General features: G+C 36.9%; 2 long non-coding RNA genes across 2 annotated transcripts in view; both read right to left on the bottom strand.

Annotated features, from left to right (window-relative positions):
• Positions 1-12,767, bottom strand: part of LOC118566118 — a 55,599-nt gene that overhangs the window by 28,984 nt on the left and 13,848 nt on the right. The window lies entirely within an intron of this gene.
• Positions 99-11,396, bottom strand: LOC118566120. The gene is made up of 4 exons (XR_004932815.1): positions 11,191-11,396; positions 10,848-11,059; positions 246-315; positions 99-161 (listed from the first exon to the last, which is right to left on the bottom strand). It is a non-coding gene; the product is annotated as an uncharacterized LOC118566120 (long non-coding RNA).

Raw genomic sequence — 12,767 nt, 5'->3', positions numbered from 1 at the left:
TTTGCTTGATGGTTCTGGTGCTGTTGTCGCTGATGTAGTTGTTGCTGGTTGTATTGTTGTTGTTGTCTTTGTTGGTGACCTTCTTGTTGATTTAGTTGTAGGTGGTTGTGTGGTGGTGATTGTTTTTATTGTGGCCTGTTTTGTTGTTGTTGATGTTGAATCTTTAAGGGAATTCAACAGAATAAGAAATAATGTTAACACTTAACCATTAGATAAGGAACCACAGTTCATGAAAATGTTCTCACCTGTTCTCCCACCAGAGGAACGAAGCCTGAAGTCAAACAGCTGCACTTTGTTAGTGTAACTATGTGTCACCTTACACTTTAGGACTGACATCCAGTTAGGGACAGATGCTGGAAACGTCACAGTAGCAGAGCAGGACTGTCCTGATTTCTCCTGGTCTGAAAACTTTTCCTCTGTTCCCTCCTTCAGCCACTCCACTGTGTGTCTACAGTGACCATATTCCATCACAGAGCAGATTAAGAGGATTTTATCTTTCTGGTTTTGTTTAATCACTGATGAAGATGGAGATATGAGACAAAAGCAGGAAAAGAAAGTTAGTTATATTGTTTTTATGTTTCTGATCATGTCTCAGTTTATTGATAGATGGTTGGTTCTGACCAGTGTGATGATATAAATACTCACTGGTAACAACAGACAGAAGAACAAAATAGTCTGATCCTTGATGTCCGTTTATAAACTGTCTGCAGATGTAAAAACCAGCATCCTCCACTGAGACCTTCTTTATAACCAGAGAACAGTCTGCTGTAACACTCACTCTGTCTGATTTAGCTGCTGCATCTTTGTGAATCTGTCCAGTTTCAAACAATGCAACTGTTTGGCTGTTATTACTGAATATCCAGTCGATGCTTTCATAGTAATTCCTGGTATAAATCACATTTCCACAAGGCAAAGTGACTTCATCACCAACTCTGACTGTCAAGTACAGACGTTGTCCAGCTGCTGCTGCTGAGAGAAAGAGGACAGAAAAAATAAAAATATAAATAAAATAATGGCTGTTCTGTTCCGTTAGTGTAGTGCTTTTAAATAGTGGGGTGCGGTCCCTGGGGGGGGGGCACAAAGGTATTGTGGAGGGCCCACAACAGCCTTGCTTTTTTTCTGGCCAGATAAAACAGGCCTTCTAAATCATTCCACATGTGAAAAAAACACCCCCTGCTGTTTGGTTTGTACCTGCAGTCAGTAGTATGAGGAATACTTTTAACTCCTAAAAAGTACAAAACTTCATGTAATAGAAGTTTATTAATATTAAAGGTTCATATTTTTTTTTTGCCATATCAGGTTCAATGCTAGTTAAAAGTTGACTACAGGTACGAGTCGGGCTAAAAGCTGTTTATATTGTTAATATTACATTGTTAAAAAGGTGTGGCAATGTTGAAAAAGTCTAGTTGTTAGAAACCATTGGTATGTTTAAACGTTTCCAAAGAGTAAAATATGTTTTACCAATTATTTTGGAATGGACGAATTTTTATCTCTGATAGAAAACATTTGAGAATCACTACCTTAGTGTAATGATCATTTTAGACATTCATCTGCTGCTAAGTGTCTAGAAACATGATTGTCTTAGGAAAGATAATATATTTAGTTCTTACCTGTTAGGTGAAACATCAGCATCAGAAATAAAGATGTTTGTCTCTTTCTAGCAGTGATCATTGTTCCTCTCCGTCTCTCTGGCTGACAAGTTCACAAATGATTCAGAGTCTAAAGAGGAAACAGATGAATATATGAGGGGCTGTGTGGTTTGAGAGGTGTTACCTCCTCATCATGACTTCACTTTGTATCACATCCACCATTTATTTTTTGGTATTTCTAAATTAAAATAAAACATGAAAACTTATCATTCACTTTTTAACTTATCCCATTGCAACTCTCAATTCAGATGCTTTTCTTCTCTAGTTTTGTACTTTTGCTTACATATTTATTTAACATCCCTAACAACAACTCTTCTTCTCTATGACTTTTATATCTGTGGTCAGTGAGCTGTTAGTTTTATCCAGCAGCCAAAGCTTTAGATAGAAGCTGTTGCTCTGATGATTTCTTCTTCCTTTGTTTTAAAACTAAGCCTTTGTGCAGAGAAGGTTAAACTCTGATATAAAACAACACATTTATGACTTTTTCTCAAAGGTAGCTAAAGGATCTGCCTCCCATTCTACTTTTAGAGACTCTAGGAACCACCAGCAGACCTGCAGTCTGAGAGCGAAGTGCTCTGTTAGGAACATACGGGGTAATCAGAGCTCTGATATATGATGGAGCTTGATTATTAAGGGCTTTATACGTTAGAAGAAGAATTTTAAATTCTATTCTTGATTTAACAGGAAGCCAATGAAGGGAAGCTAAAATTGGAGAAATATGATCCCTCTTGTTGATTTTCATCAGAACTCTTGCTGCAGCATTTTGGATCAGCTGAAGGCTTTTAACTGCATTTTGTGGACTTCCTGATAGTAAAGAATTACAATAGTCCAGCCTTGAAGTAACAAATACATGGACTAGTTTTTCAGCATCACCTCTGGACAAAATATTTCTAATTTTGGCAATATTCCACTGGTGAAAAGAGGAAAACCTGGAAACCTGTTTAATATGGGATTTTAATGACATGTAGTGGTCAGATTTTTTTTACTTTATTACCAGAGGCCAATTTAATGCCATCCAGATTAAATGATTAAGAAGTTTTTTTTGAAGGACACTGGTCTAAAGATGATACATTCTGTTATGTCAGAATTTAAAAGAACAAAAAAGAAGGCCATCTAGGTTTGATGTGATCAAGACATGCCTGTCGAAGGAATTTAATGGATTCATCCGGATGCATGGATAAATATTTTTTTCCAACTATTTATCCATGAACTAGAAAGTTTACTTTCAATGTGATAACATTCTTAGAAATAACTAAAAATGTATTCCACCACAGCATGGTAACACTAACACTGGGCTAGTTAGAAAAAGGAGTTGGTTTTCCTTATTTGTCATTTTGTCACTGATGCAACTTTTTCTCAGCAAATTAACAAGATTAAAAGGAAATATTGACAGTGGGTGTTAAAAGTTTTAAAGTTTGTTTTTATGAACCTTTCTTGCTAAAACCAGCAAAAAAAGAAAAGAAAATGGGAGGAGTGTAAAAATTAATATGTGGAAAGAAAATTCTTCTGGATTTACTGTAAGATATCATGTAAACCACCAAAAAGAAGCCAGTTCACTAATGTTTTTTTTAAACACATCTTTTTCTCAGATTAACAAGATTAAAAATTAATCATATTTTAAACATTTGCTTGATTGACCTCCCTAGCCAAAACCAGCAAACAAAAAGAGACATATAATGAAAAGAGTTTATAGATAAGTATATGATAAAATAATGTCCTCTTGAAGAATGAAAATCAGCTAGCAAGGAAATTATAATATTTATATAATTATGCTTGATGCTTCAACATGATCTAAACTACATGATCTAATCTCCATCAGTCATATCAGAGTAATAGCAGACAGGTGTGTTGTCTGCTGCAGGTCAGCCACGTCCTCCAGCAGGGATCCTCTGGTCAGAGACTTTAGAGAGAAACCAGAAGCAAACCAACACAGCAGGGTCATGAAAACTGGAGCTACATACTGTCTCTCACATCTGTTATTATATCAGTCTCTCATTTGTCCTCTTTTTTAATCTGACAAGCTTTTTAGTACCGGTTACATAAACAGTTATATCTAGTTCATCCTATGTAAAAAAAATATCTAGATAAAATAATGGAAAAAATGTCTAAAGCTTGTGGGGTAGAGAGATCTCCTTGTGTGACTATACACAACCTGCAGGTTTTATTTTTCTTATGAACATTACGAACCTTTTGACTTTAAAGATGATGAAATGCTGCATGGTCTGTGGTTGGTGAGGTGATGGTTTCTGCTTATATCACAGCTGGTTTAACTGTGGGAATGTGAGCAGCTCTGGGTTCTGGTCTGTTGGTCGGTTTCTTTTTTAAGATTTAAACTTCAACATGTCTGACGTTATTGAAATATATTCAGCAGCCATTTTAAAGTGTGAAACCACAAAACTTCATATATTTATACCATTGTTGTCATGCATATTGTACAATAAAGCATAAAAGAACATCAAAATTGGACATTATCCTAATAAGCCAGTTTTACATGTATTGCACAAGCCTTCAATTTTATTTAAACAGCATAAGTAAACAAAAAAATATTTATTTAAAAAGTACATCACATACATACAGGGTCTGTATTTTAGGCTTTTCTCCACTGGAGGGACTCACTGCTCAGTGGTGGGATTTCCAGACTGATTCTCTGGAAAACAATCTGTAAGTAGTCAGATTAAACTAGATTAAAGTCCTTTTCATACTGCTTATTTACAATGAAAATAATTCACCTCATTTATAAAACATCTAATTTATAAAACACCTGATTTAAAAAACATCTAAACATCTAATGTCACGTATTTACTGATGCTTCAGTAGAGGCTGTCTGGGTCAGAGGTAGTCTGAGCAGAAGCTTTATTGACAGAGCTGTATGTCGCAGCTTCGAGGACCTAAAAAGAAACATTAGACAAAAACAAAGACACCTAATGTGCAAAATAAGAGTCAATATTTGTCAGAGTTTCAACACCATGTCTTATATAACAATTCTTTGCAAATTTACTGTTAGATCATTGACCCAAAATTCTCATAATTCAGTGCTTTAAAATGTAATTTTTTGCCAATTTCTTGCCTCCTTTCTACGTATAAAGGCCTTAATAATCAAGCTCCATCATATATCAGAGCTCTGATTACCCCGTATGTTCCTAACAGAGCACTTCGCTCTCAGACTGCAGGTCTGCTGGTGGTTCCTAGAGTCTCTAAAAGTAGAATGGGAGGCAGATCCTTTAGCTATCAGGCTCCTCTCCTGTGGAACCAACTCCCAGATTTGGTCCGTGAGGCAGACACCCTGTCTACTTTTAAGACTAAGCTCAAAACTTTCCTTTATCTTAAAGTTTATAGTTACAGTGGCTTAAGTAATCCAGAGCTATCCCTATAGTTATGCTGCTATAGGTTTAGGCTGCTGGAAGACATCTAAACCATGTTCCCTCACACTGCTGTGTTCTCTTAAGAAGCTCCAGTTTTATGTTATTTGCTGTTATTTCAGTTTTAAATTTCTGTTTTCTATATTTTTTCTCCTCATTGTTGCTACATCTGGCCTGGTGTTCTTTTTAGCAGGGACACCATCCTGGAGGGAGTACTCAGCTGGATTACTTCATGTACTCCTACAGATGATACAGTTGCCCACCGTCTTTCAGCTTTTAGCTCAGTTTCTCTCGCAAACAGCAATTTGTTGTGTTCTTATTGTATGTCTGATTTTTCTTCTCAACCTCCCAGTGGGTTGTGGCAGAGGGCTTTCACACTGAGCCTGGTTGTGGTTCTGTTGGAGGTTTCTTCCTTTTAAAGGGCAGTTTTCCTCTCCACTGTTGCTACATGCATGTTTGGTATAAGGGATTGCTGCAGACTCAACGACACAATGCAAGTCAGAATCCAAAGTTGCTACATGCTCACGCAGGAGTGAATGCGGCAAGTCAATGATGCAATTTGCTGAGTTGTCATGGATAAAAAAAAATTAACCACTTTGAATAATAAGATGAACGAGGCTGAATCGTTTGATAACTAGGATCAATTTGTCATGTATGTAATTTACCAACCCAGTCTCACTGAAAAACCTGTAATATCCATGGTAGTCCACAGGGGGAAATGTAGTATTGTTACTATTTGGCTCCTTAATATGTTTCAGTGGATGGAAAAATACAGCTTGACTCCTAGAAGTCACTTCTCACCTAGGATGTGTGATCAGAGACACAAGGGTCTGCTCATCTGCTCCACTCTCCCCTAGATGCCTCCTTCTTCTGGGTCATTGTTTGCATACTTACTGTGCAGAATTTGAAATGTTTTCACTGTGAGTTGTTTTTTTTTGTTAAGACTCATGGCTAAACTGCAGCCTGGTTTAGCAAGGTACAATAGCTGGGAGCCGGTCAGAATCAGAGTGAGAGTCATGGCAGATCAGGGCTGAAGGCTGCAATGGGCTGTGAGTGCGATTATTTTTAATCCCTGCTCTGATTCTCAATAAAATGCTGGAACTTGATCAATTCACTGGTTCCTTGTATTTAATAAGTAGCTGGGGAATCAGTCATTATTATTTCCCACAACACAGTCCTATGTTTTATTCGGCTGATTCAGTTACATTGGCTCGCAGCCAAATCACATGACTTCAAAGTTACACCCAGTGAAAAAAAACAATATGGCTGCCGTCCCCCGTACTTTATGTGAAAAAGTCAATATTTAAAGAAAACAACTGCGTTTATGTGCATTTAGATTACAGTTCTTGCAAACAGTATGCATAATATTTTCATAATCATTCAATGGAGGTAGGCATTCATTCATTTGTTAGTTTCACCTTAGATTTTAGTGCATGCTCAGAAAGACGTGACATGGTTAATTTACCTACTGTTGCTAGGGTCGTTGCTAAGGATGCATGCTATACGTAACCGACTGGCACAGACGTAAACATAAATGTAGGACTGAAACATATTGAGGAGTCAAACTGAAAATGTTACGTTACTATGTTGTTTTATTTTCTTTGAAAATTGCTTTAAGTAGACATTTGTTATACTTGTTGTTATATATAAAAATAAGTAGAATTGATCCGAATATATCTTGGAATGAGTTTTAAAGGAAACGTTTCTTCTATAACATCACCAGCATGGTAGAATAACCCTCTCTACTCAGGGACTGTTTGTTTGTACAATCATCCATACTGCACAGTTTTCTTAAATGTTTCTTTAAATTGGCTGCTGTCTTTCTTCTATTGTAACTTGAATATTACATTTTTTCTGCATTTACAATATTATCTGTTCATTACGGCTCAGTATATTTGTCCTTTCTGATAAGTTCTTTGTCTTTTGCTTTACAGCTTAATTTTAAAATGAGCTTATTATTCACAATATTTAATCTAGTGTGTAACACCCGAATTTCCCCACTCTTGGAAAATAAAGATATTTCTATTCTAATTCTAATTTCTGATCTGTAAAGATCGTCAATCGTCTTCCTTACTTGCATGCCATGCTCTCTTGTCTTTCTCATTTTGAAGAATATTAAAGAACAGTTGGCCTGTGGGACACATTTTCCTAACACCACAATGAAACAGAAATACACAATTGCCAATTAAAAGTAACGTATTAAACAAAAAAAATCTTAGGTACAACTTTAAAACGCATCTGCTGGATTTATTTCATAAGATTTGTTCAGAATTGCATCATCTGTAATATTCCTTAAAATAATTATTTCCAAAAGTGGATGTTTAAAGATTTATTGAGTAAATGTACTCATATCAAAGTTGGATTTTTCTAGAATTGTTGGAGACTAGAACAATAATGTATTAATTTCAAATATTTTTTTGCAAGTCTTTACCAGGGGTGCCAGTAAGACTGGAGGACATTAAAACTGTGAAATTAATAGATAATACAACATTCTCTCAAAAACAAAATTTTATTTTAAGGGATTTATTTTACTCTTTATAAATATCAACTAAACTCTGACTTTCCAGTTAAAACAAGTATGCAATTATTCAGTGATTCACTCACTTGACTTTATTCTTCTTCTGTTGATTTATTTCCTGAAAAGAAGCAGATTAAGGTTCAGTTTTATGCTGTGAAAACTTCATTCCTGTCTGTTTTCTAATGATCATCATTTACAATATTAATGATCTGTGTTGGTGTGTGTATGTTACAGTATTTCTGAGTTGCTAAAACACTAAAATCCATTCGCAAAACCAAAGTTGCAAGTGTACAAACCACTTTATTGATTGAAGCACACAGTTTGTAAAACTTTAAACACTTCTCATGTGGTTAGACACAACTAGCAAATGGGAATCGCTCTTTGTGCAAAACTGTAAACACATTGTCATTCAAAAAGCACATGTAGCATTTTGGTGCACTTCAACTCAGAATGGCACAACACAGCCCCAAAAGTGAACTACAAGTATCACACTTTTGTCATCGGTAACACACAAGCACTCAAAATTTAACACACCTGTTTCAAATCAGTAATGTGTTGCACCCAATCAGTAATGGGGATCTAAAGCCATGTCAAATCCAAATGGCATGTGTGATTTTCACAATGGAGGGCAGGAGAGAAGGTGGAAGTAGAAGTGGACGTGGACGTGGAAGAGAAGGAAGAGGAGGAGGAGGAGGAAGAGACAGAGGAGGAAGAGACCGAGGAGGAGGAGGAGGAAGAAGAGACGGAGGAGGAAGAGGAGGATGAGGAGGAAGAACAAGAGCCATCATTTCCAATGAATTTAGAGCAACAATCATACACCATGTTCTGGTTCATGGAATGAGTATGAGGGAAGCAGGACTACGTGTTCAACCAAATATAAGCAGGTTCTCTGTGGCCTCCATTGTCAGGACATTCAGAGAACACAACCGGTAAGTGTGCTATCATTTGTGGTCCCTCAAACTTACAGTACAGTATGTACAGTTGTGGAATGTCTCAGTAAATTACTGTAACATCTCTAAAAATTGGCCCTTTTCTTGCAGTATTACAGTAAAACTTATAATAGTATTACATAAAAATATATATTTTATGTATTTTACATTGGTTACATTGCATTAGGTCTGTCTGCACAATTGTAACAAGATGTTTTTATTTGCTAGAATTGAAAGACTGCCACATACCGGTGGAAGGAGAGGTATATTCTCACAACAGCAGGAGACCATTATTGTCAATATGGTCCTTCAAAATAATGTCATTCGTCTGCAAGAAATACAACAGCGAGTTGAGGAAGACAACGAGAACTTTGAAGGAATCAACAGTGTGAGTCTCTCCACAATTGACCGTGTCCTGAAACGCAACCAGATAAGTCTCAAACAAGCCTACAGAGTACCATTTGAGAGAAATTCTGAGAGGGTAAAAGAGCTACGATATCAATATGTACAAGTAAGTAATACGTAATGTCCAGAGATTATACAGCACTATTGAGTTACTGTACATCTTTACTGTGTTGAATGTTATGCAGCACATGTATACAGAGTCATGAAGCCTGGAATGCTATGTCATTTACATTATATCAAAAATTAACTTTTTTTCATTTCTATAGCGAATGTTTCAACTGGATTCCATGGAGAGGCCTCATGAGTGCATCTTCTTGGATGAAGCTGGCTTCAATCTCACCAAGAGGAGAAGGAGAGGCCGCAACATTATTGGTCAACGAGCCATTGTAGAGTTGCCAGGGCAGCGTGGTGGCAACGTGACCATATGTGCTGCCATCAGCAGCTACGGGGTTATTCACCTCCATGTGACTTTAGGACCTTACAACACTGCCCATCTTATAACGTTTCTGTATGCTCTACAGGAAGCATTACTGAGACGTGAAGAGAGAGGTGATGAGCAGGCAGAGCATCCCATGTACGTGGTAGTCTGGGACAAAGTGAACTTTCACCGTGGTCCTAGAATACGTGAGTGGTTTGAAAATAACCCACGTTTTATAAATGTGTGCCTCCCACCATACTCGCCCTTCCTTAATCCCATTGAAGAATTTTTTTCTGCATGGAGGTGGAAGGTCTATGACAGAAATCCTTATGCACAGGAAAATCTCCTTCAGCCAATGGATGCAGCATGTGACAACATTGGAGTGGAATCAATTCAAGGTTGGATTCGTCATAATAAAGGATTATTTCCCCGTTGTTTAGCAAGCGACAGGATTGCCTGTGACGTTGATGAGGTCCTGTGGCCACACCATGCCAAGAGGCATGATGCTGAGGCAGAATGATTCCAAGACATTGCTATTTATCTGCTGCATATTTTGTTTGTGACTATATTTGTGTGCAGGATTGTGCAAGTACTTCATAATAAATCAAATTTTCCCCTGCTCTGCTTTGAGTGCAGTGTTTTGCATTTATCTCTGTAGTGTGTAATGACTGCTGTGTAGTGTTTATGCATTAGCTGGATGTGTGTGATATCTGAAAACAGTGTTTGGTTTTGGGTAAAGATAACATAGTTCTGAAGCAATTGTTTGATATAGCAAGACAAGTCAAAGGTTTTGACAGTGTAGCTTAAATTTGGTGATTTGTGTTTAAGGTTTTGGGAAAGCGAGAGAAATTTTCAAAAAATGTGTTTTAGCAACTCAGAAATACTGTAACAGTCTTAATATAATAATTCCTTCTTTTTTAAAATTTAAAAAAATACACCAGTAAGATGAATTTACAATGAACAAAATATGTTTTCACCTTTTGTTTTCTTCCATCCACTGATCACCAGAACAGTTATTATCATCAATGCCAAACAAAAGGGACGAATGATGAATGACCAACACCAACCTGATAGAAAAATAATTATTAGATCCACACAATCATTGATCAACAAAAAGGCCAAACCAAACCAGCAATGAATAATTTAATATTAAGGCTCTGAGCTTCAAGAAATAACGGCCTCACCATGAAATTCTGATAAGTTGTTGATATTAGTAGATGGATTTATTTCCATAGAGGTCCATTTGTTTGATGGTTCTTCTGTTGTTGTTCTTGATGTAGTTGATGCTGGTTGTGGTGTTGTGGCTGTTGAAGTTGTTGTCTTTGTTGTTGACCTTCTTGTTGATTTAGTTGTAGGTGGTTGTGTGGTGGTGATTGTTTTTATTGTGGCCTGTTTTGTTGTTGTTGATGTTGAATCTTTAAGGGAATTCAACAGAATAAAAAATAATGTTAACACTTAACCATTAGATAAGGAACCACAGTTCATGAAAATGTTCTCACCTGTTCTCCCACCAGAGGAACGAAGCCTGAAGTCAAACAGCTGCTCTTCATTAGTGCGACTATGTGTCACTTTACACTTTAGGACTGGAGGAAGGTTTGACTCTGAGTTACGGACAGATGCTGGAAACGTCACAGTAGCAGAGCAGGACTGTCCTGATTTCTCCTGGTCTGAAAACTTTTCCTCTGTTCCCTCCTTCAGCCACTCCACTGTGTGTCTACAGTGACCATATTCCATCACAGAGCAGATTAAGAGGATTTTATCTTTCTGGTTTTGTTGAACCACTGATGAAGATGGAGATATGAGACAAAAGCAGGAAAAGGAAGATTAGTTATATTGTTTTCATGTTTCAGATCATGTCTCAGTTTATTGTTAGATGGTTGGTTCTGACCAGTGTGATGATATAAATACTCACTGTTAACAACAGACAGATAAATGTAAGATAATGTAAGTCCTTGTTGTCCATCTATAAACTGTCTGCAGGTGTACTGACCAGCATCCTCCACTGAGACCTTCTTTATAACCAGAGAACAGTCTGCTGTAACACTCAGTCTGTCTGATTTAGCTGCTGCAGCTGGGTGAATCTGTCCAGTTTCAAACAGTGTTGAAGCTTCTACTCGGCTGTTATAATTGAACAACCAGGTGATACTTTCATAGTAATTCCAGGTATAAATCACATTTCCACAAGACAAATTGACTTCATCACCAACTCTGACTGTCAAGTACAGACCTTGTCCAGCTGCTGCTGCTGAGAGAAAGAGGACAGAAAAAATAAAAATATAAATAAAATAATAACTCTTCTGTTCCGTTAGTGTAGTGCTTCCAAAAAGTGGGGTGCGGTCCCTGGAGGGGGGGGGGGGGGGGGGGGGGGGGGGGGGCAAAAAGCTATTGTGGGGGACCCTCAACAGCCTTGCTTTTTTTATGACCAGATTATACAGGCCTTCTAAATCATTCCAAATGTGAGAAAAGCACCCCCTGCTGTTTGTACCTGCGGTCAGTAGTATGATGAATACCTTTAACTCCTAAAAAGTACAAAACTTGATGTGATAGAAGTTTATTAAAATTAATGGTTTCATATTTTTTGCCATATCAGGTTCATAGATAGTTAAAAGTTGACTACAGGTACAAGTCGGGCTAAAAGCGGTTTATATTGTTAATATTAAATTGTTAAAAAAGTGTAGCAATGTTGAAACAGTCTAGTTGACCATTGGTATGTAAAAACATTTCAAAAGAGTTACATGTTTTTACCAATTAATTTGGGATGGGGGGATTTTTCCTTCTGATAGAAAACATTTGAGAATCACTGCCTTAGTGTGAGAATAATTTTAGACATTCATCTGCTGCTAAGTCTCTAGAAACATGATTGTCTCAGGAAAGATAATATATTTAGTTCTCACCTGTTAGGTGAAACATCAGTATCAGAAATAAAGATGTTTGTCTCTTTTTAGCAGTGATCATTGTTCCTCTCCGTCTCTCTGGCTGACAAGTTCACAAGTGATTCAGAGTCTAAAGAGGAAACAGATGAATATATGAGGGGCTGTGTGGTTTGAGAGGTGTTACCTCCTCATCATGACTTCACTCTCTGTATCACATCCACCATTTATTATTTGGCATTTCTAGATAAAAAAAAAACATAAAAACTTAACATCATCCAATTGCAATTCTCCATGCAAATTTTTTTGTTTTTGTTTCAAGTTTTGTACTTTTGTATACATATTAATTCCACAACTCTACAGGTTTTATATCTGTGGTCAGTGAGCTGTTAGTTTCCTCCAGCAGTCAGAGCTGTAGGTAGAAGCTGTTGCTCTGGTGGTTTCTTCTTCCTTCGTTTTAAAACCACGCCTTTGTGCAGAGAAGGTCAAACTCTTAAATAAAACATCACATTTGTGACTTTTTTTTCTTGAAATGTTTTTGTCCTATCAGCATTTAATTTATTAAATATATTTTAACCTTACTTTTCTTGCAATGCTAATATAACAGCAGACAGTTTAC

The sequence above is a fragment of the Fundulus heteroclitus genome, chromosome 15, assembly GCF_011125445.2.
Source record: "Fundulus heteroclitus isolate FHET01 chromosome 15, MU-UCD_Fhet_4.1, whole genome shotgun sequence".
Taxonomy (NCBI): domain Eukaryota; kingdom Metazoa; phylum Chordata; class Actinopteri; order Cyprinodontiformes; family Fundulidae; genus Fundulus; species Fundulus heteroclitus.
The sequence above is the reverse complement of the archived record's forward strand: the minus strand, read 5'-3'. Positions and strand labels throughout refer to the sequence as shown.